Below are 14,149 nucleotides of genomic sequence, written 5' to 3'. Positions count from 1 at the left end.
TGAGAGTGAGACCCTGTCTCAAAAAAAAAAAAAAAAAAAAAGTTAAGGGTAGAATCTAGGTGGAGGCTATACCAGTGCTCACTGTAAAACTCTTTCAACTTCAGCTGTATGTTTGAAACTTTTTATAGTAAAATGTTAAAAAAAACTTCGACAACATTGAATGTATTTGTTTTTAGAGTTTTAATTTTGGCACGAGACGCTATTGATGAGATTTTTTCATTTATAGTTGTCATATAAAGTTTCCTTTTAAAAGTAATTCATTTAAATAAAAAAGGGGCTCTAGTTAAGAAAAGAGACTAAGTAAATATCAGTATAAATGGTCACAGATTCCGCAGTGCTCATGAAGGCAATGAGTGAACGGAGTAAGTCTGGGAGGATGAGTAAGGAGTTGGGAACACCACCATCTCTAGGACAACCTGGGTTTAAATTTCAGCCCGCTGCCTCCCAGCGGTGTGGCCTTGGACAAGCCTCATGTAGGAAATGGGATGATACGATCTCCGAAGGGAGGTCTGTGAGTATGAATGAGAGAACCCAGGGAGAGCGTAGTTTGGAGGCCTCAGTAAGCGGCACCTCCCTCGCACTGAGGGGAGAAAGGCAGAGGACATTCCCTTCTGGGAAAACAGTTTCAAGAATACAACTGGGGCAGGGAGTAGATGTGTGTGCACTGGGGCTAGGCAGTGGGAGAGAGTCAAAGATGGCCCACCAGACTGAATGGGGAGTAAGGAAGCAGAAAGAGCCAGTACAGAGCACCCACACAGTCACTTAGATGGCCAACTATTTCTGCTTCTCCAGCACATCCTCCTCATGAGAAATGTAATGCCCACCCTCAGTGGGGGTGGACGGATCTTGGAGCCCCAGGCTCCAGGACTATGTGATGCAGCTTCTATTTCCTGGAGCACACCTGGGTTTGGGAGTTTGCTTCTTTTAACATCCCAGGTCTTCCAGAAGCCTGGGCAGAGAACCAAGAACTCTCCACTTTGCACAAGAGAGACAGACCTAATTCATTAAAACTCTTCTCCCCAGCCACAGGGCATCCAGCCACCTGGAAAGCGGGACTAATCCTTCAGGCACACTGAACTTGGGAGGGGAAAAAATCTGTCATCACAGCGGGAGGCCCAAGACGCCTCTGACTCCTGCACCCATATAGCTCTCACTGTTAGGAAGGTTTACTCTGAGTTCTGAAATCAGATGGATCCATCAACTGATTTTTTTTTTTTTTACTTTTTTTTTTTTTGAGATGGAGCCTCATTCTGTTGCCCGCCCAGGCTGGAGTGCAGTGGCGTAATCTTGGCTCACTGCCACCTCTGCCTCCCGGGTTCAGGCCATTCTCCTGCCTCAGCCTCCAGAGTAGCTGGGACTACAGGTGTGCACCACCACGCCTGGCTAACTTTTTGTATTTTTAGTAGAGATGGGGTTTCATGGGGTTTGACCAGACTGGTCTTGAACCCCTGGCCTCAAGCAATCTGCCTGCCTTGGCCTCCCAAGGTGCTGGGATTACAGGCATGAACCATACTCGTTTCTTAAACAATTAGGAACACCCTCTATATGCCAAGGGCTGTGCTAGGCGCCAGGATATAAAGTCAACAAAAAATAGATCTAGTCCTTCCTTGTCTTCATGGGGCTTAAAATTCTGGTGGGGAGACAGGATTCATGGGAGAACTACCATATGGATTTAAAATGGAGACCGGGTATGGTGGCTCACATCTGTAATCCTAGCACTTTGCGGGGCTGAGGCAGGTGGATCGCCTGAGCTTAGGAGTTTGAGACCACCCTGGGCAACACAGTGAAACCCTGTCTCTACAAAAATACAAAAAATTAGCTGGGCATGGTGGTGGGCACCTGTAGTCCTAGCTACTTGGGAGGCTGAGGCACGAGAATCACTTGAGCCTGGGAGGTGGAGGTTGCAGTGAGCCAAGATCATACTACTGCACTCCAGCCTGGGTGACAGAGCCAGACTCCATCTCAAAAATAAATGAATAAATAAATAAATAAAATGTAGACGTTAGGCCAGGTGCGGTAGCTCATGTCTATAAGCCTAGCATTTTGGGAGGCCAAGGCAGGAGGATCACTTAAGCCCAGGAGTTCAAGACCAGCCTGGGCAACATAGTGAGACCCCCATCTCTACAAATAAAAAATAAATAAATTAGCCTACTTGGGAGGCTGAGGTGGGAGGATTGCTTGAGTCTGGGAAGTCAAGGCTGCTGTGGGCCACTGTAGGTTAAGAATTTTCATTTTTTTAAGAGCAATGAGCAGCCACAGAAGGGTTTTAAGGAAGTGGAAGACATGTTCAGACCAGGGTATTGAAATTCAAGTGACCCTTGAACAGTAAGTTTGAACTGCATGGGTCCACTTATATACCGATTTTTCTTTTCTTTCGTTTTTTTAGAGACAGGGTTTCATTCCGTTGCACAGGTTGGCATGCAGTGGTGTGATTATTGCTCACTGCAGGCTCAACCCATGGGACTCAAGCAATCTACCCACCTCAGCCTCCCAAGTAGCTGGGACCACAGGTGCGAGCCACCATGCCTAGCTCTTTTTTTTTTTTTTTTGAGACGGAGTCTTGCTCTGTCGCCCAGGCTGGAGTGCAGTGGTGCAATCTTGGCTCACTGCAAGCTCCGCCTCCCGGGTTCACACCATTCTCCTGCCTCAGCCTCCCAAGTAGCTGGGACTACAGGTGCCGCCACCACGCCCAGCTAATTTTTTGTAATTTTTTTTTTTTTTTAGTAGAGATGGTGTTTCACTGTGTTAGCCAGGATGGCCTCGATCTCCTGACCTCGTGATCCGCCCACCTCAGCCTCCCAAACTGCTGGGATTACAGGCGTGAGCCACCGCGCCTGGCCTTTTTTTTTTTTTTTTTTTTTTTTTTGAGACAGAGTCTGGTCTATTTATTGCCCAGGCTGGAGTGCAGTGGTGCGATCTCAGCTCACTGCAACCTCCACCTCCTGGTTTCAAGCGATTCTCCTGCCTTAGCCTCCCGAGTAGCTGAGACTACAGGTGCACACCACCATGCCTGGCTAATTTTTTGTATTTTTAGTAGAAATAGGGCTTCACCATGTTAGCCAGGATGGCCTCGAACTCCTGACCTCAGGTGATCTGCGCACCTCAGCCTCCCAAAGTGCTGGAATTATAGCTGTGAGCCTTCACGCCCGGCCATGCCTAGCTAATTTTTTTAAAAATATTTTTTGTAGAGACAGGGTCTCTCCAGGTTGTCCAAGCTGATCTTGAACTCCTCGACTCAAGCAATCCTCCCAACTCAGCCTCCCAAAGTGCTCGGACTACAGGTGTGAGTCACTGCGTCTGGCCTTATATACCGATTTTCTTTCACCTCCGTCAGCCCTGAGCTCCCATCTTGGCCTCCCAAAGTGCTGGGATTACGGATGTGAACTACTGTGGCTAGCTTATACACAGATTTCTTCCACCTCTGTCACCCCAAGACAATAAAATCCACCCATCCTCTTCCTCCACCTCCTCAGCCCACTCACTGTGAAGACAACAAAGATGAAGACTTTTATGATGATCCACTTCCACTTAATGAACAGTAAATGTATTTCTTCTTCTTTATGATGTTTTTAAGAGACAAGAGTCTGACTCTATTGTCTAGGCTGGAGAGCACTGGTGTGGTCACAGCTCACTGTAGCCTCGACCTCCTGCCCCAGACCCCCAGTAGCTGGGACTACAAGGTGTGCCACTACACTTGCCTAACTTCAAAAATTTTTTTTGTAGAGCTGGGATCTCATGCTATCCAGACTGGTCTCCAACTCCTACCTTAGCCTCCCAAAGCTAATTACAGGTGTGAGATGCTGTGCCTGGCCTGATTTTCTTAATAGTATTTCTTTTCTCTAGCTAACTCTCTTCTAAGAATACAGTATATAATACATGTAACATAAAATATATGTTAATCAACTGTTTTCAGTAAGGCTTTTGGTCAACAGCAGGCTATTAGTAAAGTTTTTGGAGGATCAAGATATATGCAGATTTTCGACTATGCGGGCGTTGGCGTCCCAACCCCTGTGTTGTTCAAGGGTTAACTGCACACTGATTTGGGAGCTGCAGGCAGAGAACAGATTCAAGGGAATGCCAGATGATGAAGGCAGATCAGATGGCCGTACCTGTTGTCCATCAGAGAGATGAGAGTACCTTTGACTACAGTGATGGTGCTAGAGATGGGAAGAAGTGATGGATTCAAGAACTATTTTGGAGCTAAGTCAACAGGCCTTGGGTGATAGCCACGGAGGGAGAAGGAGCAGCATAGGACAATTCCTAGCTTGAGCAACTGGATGACTGGTGATGCCATTCACCGAGGCTCTTACGACGAGGGAGTTTTTGGTGAATAGAACAGGGAGGGAGGGTGGCCTGGCTGAGTTTGAAGGGTTTTTCAGCTTCTTTCAAAGGAGGAGTCAAGTTGGCAGTTAGATATGCAAGCTGGAGCTCAGAGGAAGATGTGAGAACTGTCCACATATAGGCGGTGATGCTTACCCTGGTATGGGTGAGAACACTAGAGAGAGTATCCAGAGGAGAGAGGAGGCTCCTAGGAGAGCACTGTGAAGAATTCCAAATAGAATGACTGGGAAGAGGATGGTGTGCCTCACAGAGGCAGAAGCATGGCTGGAGAGGCAGAAGGAAACAGAATAATGAAAATCAAGGGAAGTGGAGGTGTCCATAATTGGTCAGAGGCAAAGATAAAATTTTAATAAAGCCTGTTGGATTAGCAACACGGAAGTCACAGGTGACTTTAGTTAGAGATGCTTTCATAGCATAATGAGGTGGAAACATGGATAGATTAAGATAAAGAATGAGTGAGATTTTAAGAAAGTGGAGACAAGTATAGTCAACCCCTTGGAGAAGCTGGATTACGAAGGGGAGGAAAGGAAAAGAAGAGTCAGCCAAGCGCGGTGGCTCACGTCTGTAATCCCAGCACTTCGGAAGGCCAAGGCGGGCGGATTACTTGAGGTCGGGAGTTTGAGACCAGCCTGGCCAACATGGTGAAACCCTGTCTCTACTAAAAATAAAAAATTAGTTGGGTGTGGCGGCACACGCCTGTAGTCCCAGCTATTCGGGAGGCTAGGGCAGGAGAATCGCTTGAACCCAGGAGGCGGAGGTTGCAGTGAGCTGAGATTGCACCACTGCACTCCAACCTGGGTGACAAAGTGAGACTCTGTCTCAAAAAAAAAAGAAAGAAAGAAACAAATTCTTTCTTTCAGGTATGGCCATCTGATCTGCCTTCATCTGATCTGCCTTTCTTTGGATTTGACAAAGAAGCCGGGGCTTGGGAGTAGGACTGAGCCCAGTGGGACAGATGAGCATACAAGAGGCAGGCTGCTAGTGACGGTGCGGAACAAGGTAAAGCCAGAACCCAAAGTCCCTGTGTCACAGGAGAATGGGTGTGCAGATGTGGGAAGGTAAGGGAGTTCCTCTCTGAAGGCTTCAATGTCCTCTGATGGAAGTCAGTGAGGTCATCGGAGAATGGAGAGAAGGAAAAGTCACAGGTTTGAGGAATGGGTGAGAGGTTTGACCCAGTCATTGTGGAGCAGGGAAGAGCAGACTGGCCAAAGACATACAGCATGTGCAAAGGTCCTGTGTCAGGAGGAATTCCGGAAACGGTGAGGTTGAAAGACTGACTATCTTAGAGGCTGGACCACAGAAACTGAGGGCCTGGCCAAGATGAGGTCTGATACACTAAGATGTGCCAGCGATATCCTATGAACCTGCTACACTAAGAGGTGCTAGTCAGGATCCAATAGACAATGATGAGGAAATGAATAAAGCATGAAATCCCCCTTGACTTAACACAGGTGAAGGCTTACTTCTCATTCACAAGTAGTTTGCAAGAGTTTAGGTGCCCCTCCTCCTTCGTGTGCCACATTGTCTGGACATGTGGTCTCCGAGATGTCTGCAGCAGGGTAATAGCAGGCTGCAACTCAAGATGTTTCCAAGGACCAGGCCTGGAAGTGGCTTCATTGCTTTCACTTACACTCTATTGGCCGGACCCAATTGCATAGCACCAGCCTTGTTATCGGGGAGGCTCCTTCTTTTTTTTTTTTTTTTGAAATAGAGTCTCACTTTGTTGCCCAGGCTGGAGTGCAGTGGCACCATCTCAGCTCACTGCAACCTCTGCCTCCTGGGTTCAAGCAATTCTCTTGCCTCAGCCTCCCGAGTAGCTGGGATTACAGGCGCCCGCCACCACACCTGGCTAATTTTTTACATTTTTGGTAGAGACGGGGTTTCACCATATTGGCCGGGCTGGTCTAGAACTCCTGACCTCAAGTGATCTGTCCGCCTCGGCCTCCCAAACTGCTGGGATTACAGGTATTAGCCACCGCACCTGGCCCGGAGAGTCTGCTTCTAATTTCCCACATGCTCAGGGCATTTCCTGGATGCTACAGGAAATGGTCTTTCTATATGCTCAGGAAGAACAAATGGTGTGGCGGGTGGACACCATCATCTCTGCCACAATCCACCCTTCTGTTTGCCAAACCATCAAGTTTTTCTTTTCACTCAGGGAACACACTCACCCTCTTCCCGAGGGACCCAAAGTCCTATCTAGTCCTTGTATCTGGCTCAAAGCCCAGGGTCTCTGGTGATGTGCAGTAGTCACTTGTCATCCAATGTGGCTCAGTCCAGTGAGCCATGACCAAAAAGACAGGCAAGTTGCCCCCCTCACCCCGTGCCACACAGTGGTGGAGCAGGGACAGGACTCAGGGGAGACCCGTTCATTAAATGCCGGTGCTGCTCCCCGGGAGACACTCTCCTTATCCACTCTCCACACGGGCCCTGGCTCTTCTCTCTGGGACATTCCTCCTTTTCCATCACCCTCTCTGGCTACAGCTGAAATGTGAGTGGCAGAGCCTGTCCTCCCTGGGGGCTGAGCACCGTCCCTCCTGCTCATGGATGACTGGAGGCCCAAGAGTTGTTTTATAGCTGGAACTGTCCAAAGGGCTGGCTCCCGGTTCCTTGGCGATACAATTCTTTACACAGTTAGTGTCTAACCTACTTGCTCTGGTCAGTTTTGTGGGCCAGTGGCCAAGCTCACACGTGCCATGTCTTTTCCTAGATCCAGCTCTTAGGTCTAGGAAAGGATGCCTGTTCATCCTTTCTGCCTGGCCTTTCTACTCAATGGCCAGCTTGAGGCTATTTGGAACAATAAATAGGAGGCCCACCTTTAACCTGCCCCTTGTCCTGAGTAACTGCATCTAAGAGAAAAGTTTTACTGGGCTTTTCTTGCCCAGATGAGTCTTATATCTCATCTCTTCCTATTTGGGGTGTAGCAGATTTTCCAACCCTGAAAGAGCCTGGGTTTCTGGACTTTATTTCCTTTCATTACTGCTCAAACACCACGTAATCCTCACCTGAGCTCATCCCTTCCTTATAAATCCTCAACAAATACAGCCTACAGTAGCCAAGAGAGATGACAAGTTTTCTGCTTTCCAACCACGTTGCCTTTGGCTGTCAGCCTGGAAAGCACATGGGATACCCTCCCAAGTTACAGCAGGCAGAAGTTTTACCAAACATTTTGCTAATGCATAACACAGATATCCAACTTTCCAAGGGTCTGACATCAGTTTGTTTGCTTCTGCCCAAGTGCTAAGCCATTGTCACCATAGGTGAGTAACTCAGTCTTTCTGGGCCTGATTCCTCATTGGTAAAAGGAAGACAATACAAGCAACTTCATCAGACTGCTACAGAATTCAGCAGGACAAGCCATGTATGGTGTTAGCCTAATGTCTGCTCTGGAATAAGTGCTCAGTAAATGTTATTGCTGCTGTTCAAACAGATCAATAGGAATCACGTGTGTTCATGTGCGATTGCTATACTAACTTCACTAGAGTCTGATCTATACTAGGCATCTGCCTTTTTAAAAATTCAAGGGCCAGGCGCGGTGGCTCACGCCTGTAATCCCAGCACTTTAGGAGGCCGAGGCAGGTGGATCATGAGGTCAGGAGTTTGAGACCAGCCTGGCCAACATGGTGACACCCCGTCTCTATTAAAAATACAAAAATTAGCTGGGGTGGGGATTACACATGCCTGTAATCCCAGCTACTCAGGAGGCTGAGGCCAGAGAATTGCTTGAATCTATAAGGTGGAGGTTGCAGTGAGCCAAGATGGCACCATTGCACTCCAGCCTGGGAAATAAATAGAACAGACTCCGTCTCAAAAATAAAAATAAAAATAAAAAATAAAGAAAGAAAATCAAATGAGAGATCGACCCATCCAGTGGACAGGATGTTCACTCACGCTGGCCAGTCAGTGATTTTTCTCCATATAAAGCAAATCTACATGGAAAGCTCTGTTGCCATCTGTATCTGTTACCAATTGCTACAATAATGCTGCATAACAAATGACCCCAAAACTTGGTAACTTAAAATAATAAGCATTTCCTTAGCTTAAAAATCTGCGGGTTCACAATTTGGACTGGGTTTAGCTGGGTAATTCTTCTGGTCTTCACTGGGCTCACTTAACTGTCAGCTGGCTTTGGCTGAGGCAACTGGAGTGACTGGGACATACATCTCATCCTCCAGAAGTCTACCAGGGGCAGGTTCTCAGGTGGTGGCAGGGGTACAAGAGCTAAAGGGGAAGTGCTTTCTGAGGCTGTGCTTGCTTCACAATGATTGATATCTCATTGATCAAAGCAATGAGTTGACCCCAGCGTCAGGGCAGAAAGCCCTAAAAGCTACATGGCAAACAGCAAGGACACAGGGTAAGAATCTACCAGACAGACCTGGCTTGGTGGCTCATGCCTGTAATCCCAGTACTTTGAGAGGCTGAGGTGAGAGCATCGCTTGAAGTTCAAGACCAGCCTGGGCAACAACATGAGACCCTGTCTCTACAAAATAATTTTTTTTTTTGAGATGGAGTCTCCCGCCCAGGCTGGAGTGCAATGGCGTGATCTCGGTTCACTGCAACCTCCACCTCCCTGGTTCAAGCGATTCTCCTACCTCAGCCTCCTGAGTAGCTGGGATTACAGGCACGTGCCACCATACCCGGCTAATTTTTTGTATCTTTAGTAAAGACGGGGTTTCACCATGTTGTCCAGGCTGGTCTTGAACTACTGACCTCGGGATCCGCCCGCCTTGGCCTCCCAAAATGCTGGGATTACAGGTGTGAGCCACTGCACCAGGCTCAAAATAAACTTTTTTTAAAAAATTAGCTGGGTGTGGTGGCATGCGCCTGCAGTCCTAACTTCTCGGGAGGCTGAGACAGGAGAATCCCTTGAGCCCAGGAGTTGATCACATCACTGCACTCCAGCCTGGGTGGCAGAGTGAGACCCTGTCTCTATAAAAAAGAAATCTACCAGACAATTGTAACTGATTGCTGAGGGTGAATTCAGAACAAAAGAAGTTATTTCTGTATTAAAGTAGGTGTCTCAGAGCTCAGTGGCCTGGTGTCCTCATCCGTGCTGTGAGGATAGACCTGGCATACAAGGCTAAATGTCCTGCTGTCTGCTCTCACAGGGTCAGTACCTAAGACCCATAGACAGATCCTTGCGTGCTTCCATTCACTTATCTCTTCTTCAGAGGACCTCTGGGGCACGAGCTCTATCTCACTGATCTCCGCGTCTTCCGTGTCTGGCACTGGGTATAGCACATTGTGCTAGTGCAGACAACTTCTGCTTGGCAATCAATGAAATAAAGCACAAAGAACAGTGAGTTCCTCAAGGACAGACAAGATGCATTCTTCTCCACCCTCAGCATTTAGTGAAGACCATGACAGTGTCTTTCCAATTAGCTTTTCTTTTTTTCTTTTTTTTTTTTTTTTTTGAGATGCAGTTTCACTTGTTGTCCAGGTTGCAGTGCAATGGCGCCATCTCGGCTCACTGCAATCTCCACCTCCCGGGTTCTAGTGATTCTCCTGCCTCCACCTCCTGAGTAGCTGGGATTACAGGCACGTGCCACCAGGCCAGGCTAAATTTTTTTCTATTTTTAGTAGAGACGGGGTTTCACCATGTTGGCCAGGCCGGTCTTGAACTCCTGACCTCAGATGATCCACCCTCCTTGGCCTCCCAAAATGCTGGGATTACAGGCATGAGCCACTGTGCCCAGCCTCCAATTAGATTTCTAAGCATCACTTTTCCTATTTGGACCAAGACAACTACCTGTTTCTGCTTCTGCTGGAAACATAGTATCTAACGCACCATCTATAAATACCTTCTCACCACTGCATGACTCTGCTGAAAGAGGGGAGCCCAGAGAAACAGGTGAGTGAGGGTCCTGCTCAGTATCTAACACACCATCTATAAAAACCTTCTCACCGCTGCATGACTCTGCTGAGAGATGGGAGCCCAGAGAAACAGGTGAGTGAGGGTCCTGCTCATAGAGGGCCTGGCCCCAGAACCTTGGGCCTTGGGAGGAACTAGCACCAGTTTGTCAGCAAAGGCACTGGAGCCAGTGGGTGCGATAGAGGTTGTGCAACTCCTCTTGGGACGTGGAATGAGTTCTATGTGGGCTTCCTAACAGGCACATCCAACTCTCAGAGGCAGCCTCCCACTTGGATAGAAAGGACAGCCAGTGATGGGAAGGCCCAGAAAGCATCAGAGCTCATCTTTGCTGCTCAGGGTAAGGAGAAAACCCTTGAAACAGGGCAGAACTTGAGCCCTTCCCTCTGGCTCCCCCTCCAAATCCACAGGAAGTCTCTGAACTCCAAACTGTCACCTGGAGAACTAGGCTGCACGTGTCCTCCTTGTAAGGCTCAGGTGGTTAAGTCTGGAGCAGCTGAGGCTGTGACATTATGAGTCATGGTCCCCAAGTCCGATAGGGAACCAAGAGAGGGTAGCCCAATCTGTGCAAAGTTGTCCACGCCAGCAGTCTTCCATGGACCAAGACAAGATTCAGGATGAGAAGTCGTTAGAAGAGAGATGATGATGGTTTTCATGTTTTGAGGCACGGTAGCACATGGCCCTAAGTGCAAGGGCCCTGGGGCCCACTGCCTGGCTTCAAACCCTAGCCCCACCGCTTCCTGTCTGTGACTCTGAGCTAGCAACTTCATCTCACCGAGCCACTTTCCTCATCTCTAAGAGGGGAATCATCATTGCACCTATCTCACGGTATTATAGGATGAAATGATGTAAAGCACTCAGCAGTGCTGGGTACACAACAAGCCTAACCATTAGCAGTTACTACTACCAAGTGTTACTTGGGGGACGGGGCTGTACGAAGCTCTCCAGGGGCAGGACTTTACTCGGTCCTTATACCCACACTGTGAGGTCGGGTTCCTTTTCACAGATGAGAAACAGAAGCTTGGAGAGGTTAAATGACGTGTCTGAGGCCACCCAGCTGATCAATGGGAGCTCCAGGATTCTAGGTTAGGCCTGATTCCTAAACAGCTCCTCTTAACTACTCTATTTCCCCTGAACACGTGTTCCAGGGCATCACCAGAGGAGAGCATTTTATTAAATATTAGCCAAATCACCTGAAATCCACTGGGAAACAGAATGTACATCTTAACATCCTCACTTGCTGAAAGTTCCATGCTGTGATGTGTTGTTACAGAAAGTGATATATCCACCCTCCCCCACTTTTTTCCTTTTATACTCTAATCTCATGACAGATTATACAATCCCCTTCTTAAAGAAACATTCTACTCTTTGAAAGGAATATTTGGCACTTTGGGAGGCCGAGGCAGGCAGATCACGAGGCCTGTAGCTCGAGACCACTCTGGACAACATGGCGAAACTCCGTCTCTACTAAAAACACAAAAATTGGCCAGGCATGGTGGCGTGCACCTGTAATCCCAGCTATTCGGGTGGCTGAGGCACGGAATCGCTTGAACCCAGGAGGTGGAGCTTGCAGTGAGGGGAGATCCTGCCACTGCACTCCAGCCTAGGCGACAGTGAGACAGGGAGACCCTGTCTCAAAAAAAAAAAAAGAATATCTGGGGTCTGAGATCCAGGATCCAACAAAAGGCTTTAACTCTTCTTTTGCAGCTATAGGTGATGATAAATCTACCCATTTCCTTTAAAGACTGATGTTGTCCTGGATAGCGTGAACTTTCTACCGCCCCTCTAACAAACTGCTAACAACACTTGTTTCTTAAGTCACACAAAGTACTGCTGGCCTGAAGCCACCTATCCCACCAATGCCATCTTCCCTGACAGGAAAATTGGAACACCACTCCTCATTTCCAGAGGGCTCGCTGGGAAACTGAGGTGTCAGGAGGTAGCTTAAGTGGGTACTGATCAGTGTCATCAACTTGACAGCTGTGGGATGGTGAGTCCACTGTCCTCAGATACTACAGAACATACTATTAAGTGGGGCTGTCAGCTCAAAAATCTCACAGACCTGCTTGCCATTTAAGGCTGTTTAGCTTATCAAACCTTCCTCTTTGTCTAGCCACAAATAGCTACAGATGGACTGAAGGATAAATGTGAGCCCTCAACTATCCCAGCGGAATCTTTTCCCGGTGATGTTTAAAAAACATGAACCAGGTCTGTGCTGGTGCCACCCTGGCTGGAGCAGAAGAGACATACCAGATGACCTCCAGATAATGCTCAAAGCCAGTAAGAGGTGCCGGTAAGAGGTGCTTCTACAATGACCCCCAAAAGACATACTCTATCTAAGGCACAGACAGCTCCAGCACAAGGTGTTTGGCTTATGGATTTTTAAGACTTAGGATGATTAAAAGGAAACGATGGGAAGAGAACAGCCTTTCCTGACCCAATTTAAGGTGTCACGCGGGGAGCCTGTGCAGGAGGACTCACAAGACCACTTGAGTCGGTCAGGACAGGGCCAGACGCTCATCTGCCCCGCGCAGGCCCTGAATGAGGTCAGTAAGCATGGATATGTCAAAGTAAAAGGAATGAGTCTAGCTTCTGTTCATCAGGGATCCTTCGGGGGCTGCTGGCCCTTGCTATATGTTTATTAATTTCTTAAAAAATGCACTGTGGCCGGCCTAGTTTCACTTAATGCCTAATGAAGGGAAAAACTGTTTACATAGCACCCCTGGGCCTGACAACTGAGCAGCTGAACTTAGCAAGATCCTTCACTTTCAAAGATGACACAATCCAGCAGCCTGGGAGGAAAACAATTCCTCTAGAAGCATGCCATTCCCAGGTGAAAGCGGCAGCAATTGAACATTGTGTTAAATAAGACAAAATCAGGCTAAGAAGGGATCAAACCCAAGGGGGAGAAAAGTTCCAACTACATCCTTGGCTACTGGGGTTTGTTGCATAACGTGCAAAGGATAAATGGGTAAGTCACCGCCCGATTCATGTGCACTTCGTACAGTCCAGATCTATGTCTATATATAAACTCTGGGCCTGCTTAACATTCTCCCCAGGGTACCTCAAATGCAGCCCGAGAGAATAGCCAGAGTCTTCAGCAAGCTCCCAGGGAGACGTCTCCTCCCTCGCTTACCCTGCTTCTGCGAGTCTCACTTCCATTCCTCGCTTAGGGGAGAGTGCTAGATTTTTCCATCAAAGGTCTCGTCACCAGGGTCTGTTTTCTCTCTAGTCTTCACTGGGAGGTAAAACACTCTGTGGTTCTATTAATAGGCTCAGTTTTCCAACCTGCAGATGAGACACCCTGGATGTAGCTATGGTGACCTCACTGATATGCCAGGCAATGTGTGTTAGGGACAGGTTTTAAGTCTCAGACTGAGGCTATGACTAAATGCTGACATTCACATCTACAGAGTACATACTGTGCAAGTGACCATGTAAGAGCTTTGTGTGCTTCATTTCATCTCATCAACTAGCTGAGACAGGAAGCATTATCATCCCCATTTTATAGAAGAGGCAACTGAGGCTCAGTTCAATTCATGTATCCAGCAGGTAAGCAGCAGAGCCAGGATTTGAATGTGTAACCAGTGCACTGCGCTGCTTCCTCACAGGAGCCTCACTGAGTGGCCAAGTTCAGATCTATTCACTTGACGAAGCACCTGGCAGATTACTACCCACCATGGAACACAGAAGTCATGTCTCAGAACTGTCACGTTTACTTGCCACAGCTTCTCCAAACAGAGACGTCTATTAAATTTCCAGCAGTAAAGCAGTGTGTTCTAGTAGAAAGTTCAGGAGCTTTGGAGACAGACTGAGCTATACTAAATTCTGCTTTTTCGACTCAATAGCTACCTGACCTTGGACAAATTACTTCCTCTCTCTGAGCCCACTTTCTTATGTATAAAATACTGATACCACCACCAGTCTGGAGGAGTGCTG

This window comes from Rhinopithecus roxellana, chromosome 15 (genome assembly GCF_007565055.1).
Source record: "Rhinopithecus roxellana isolate Shanxi Qingling chromosome 15, ASM756505v1, whole genome shotgun sequence".
In the NCBI taxonomy this organism is placed as follows: domain Eukaryota; kingdom Metazoa; phylum Chordata; class Mammalia; order Primates; family Cercopithecidae; genus Rhinopithecus; species Rhinopithecus roxellana.
This window is presented reverse-complemented; position numbering follows the sequence as displayed.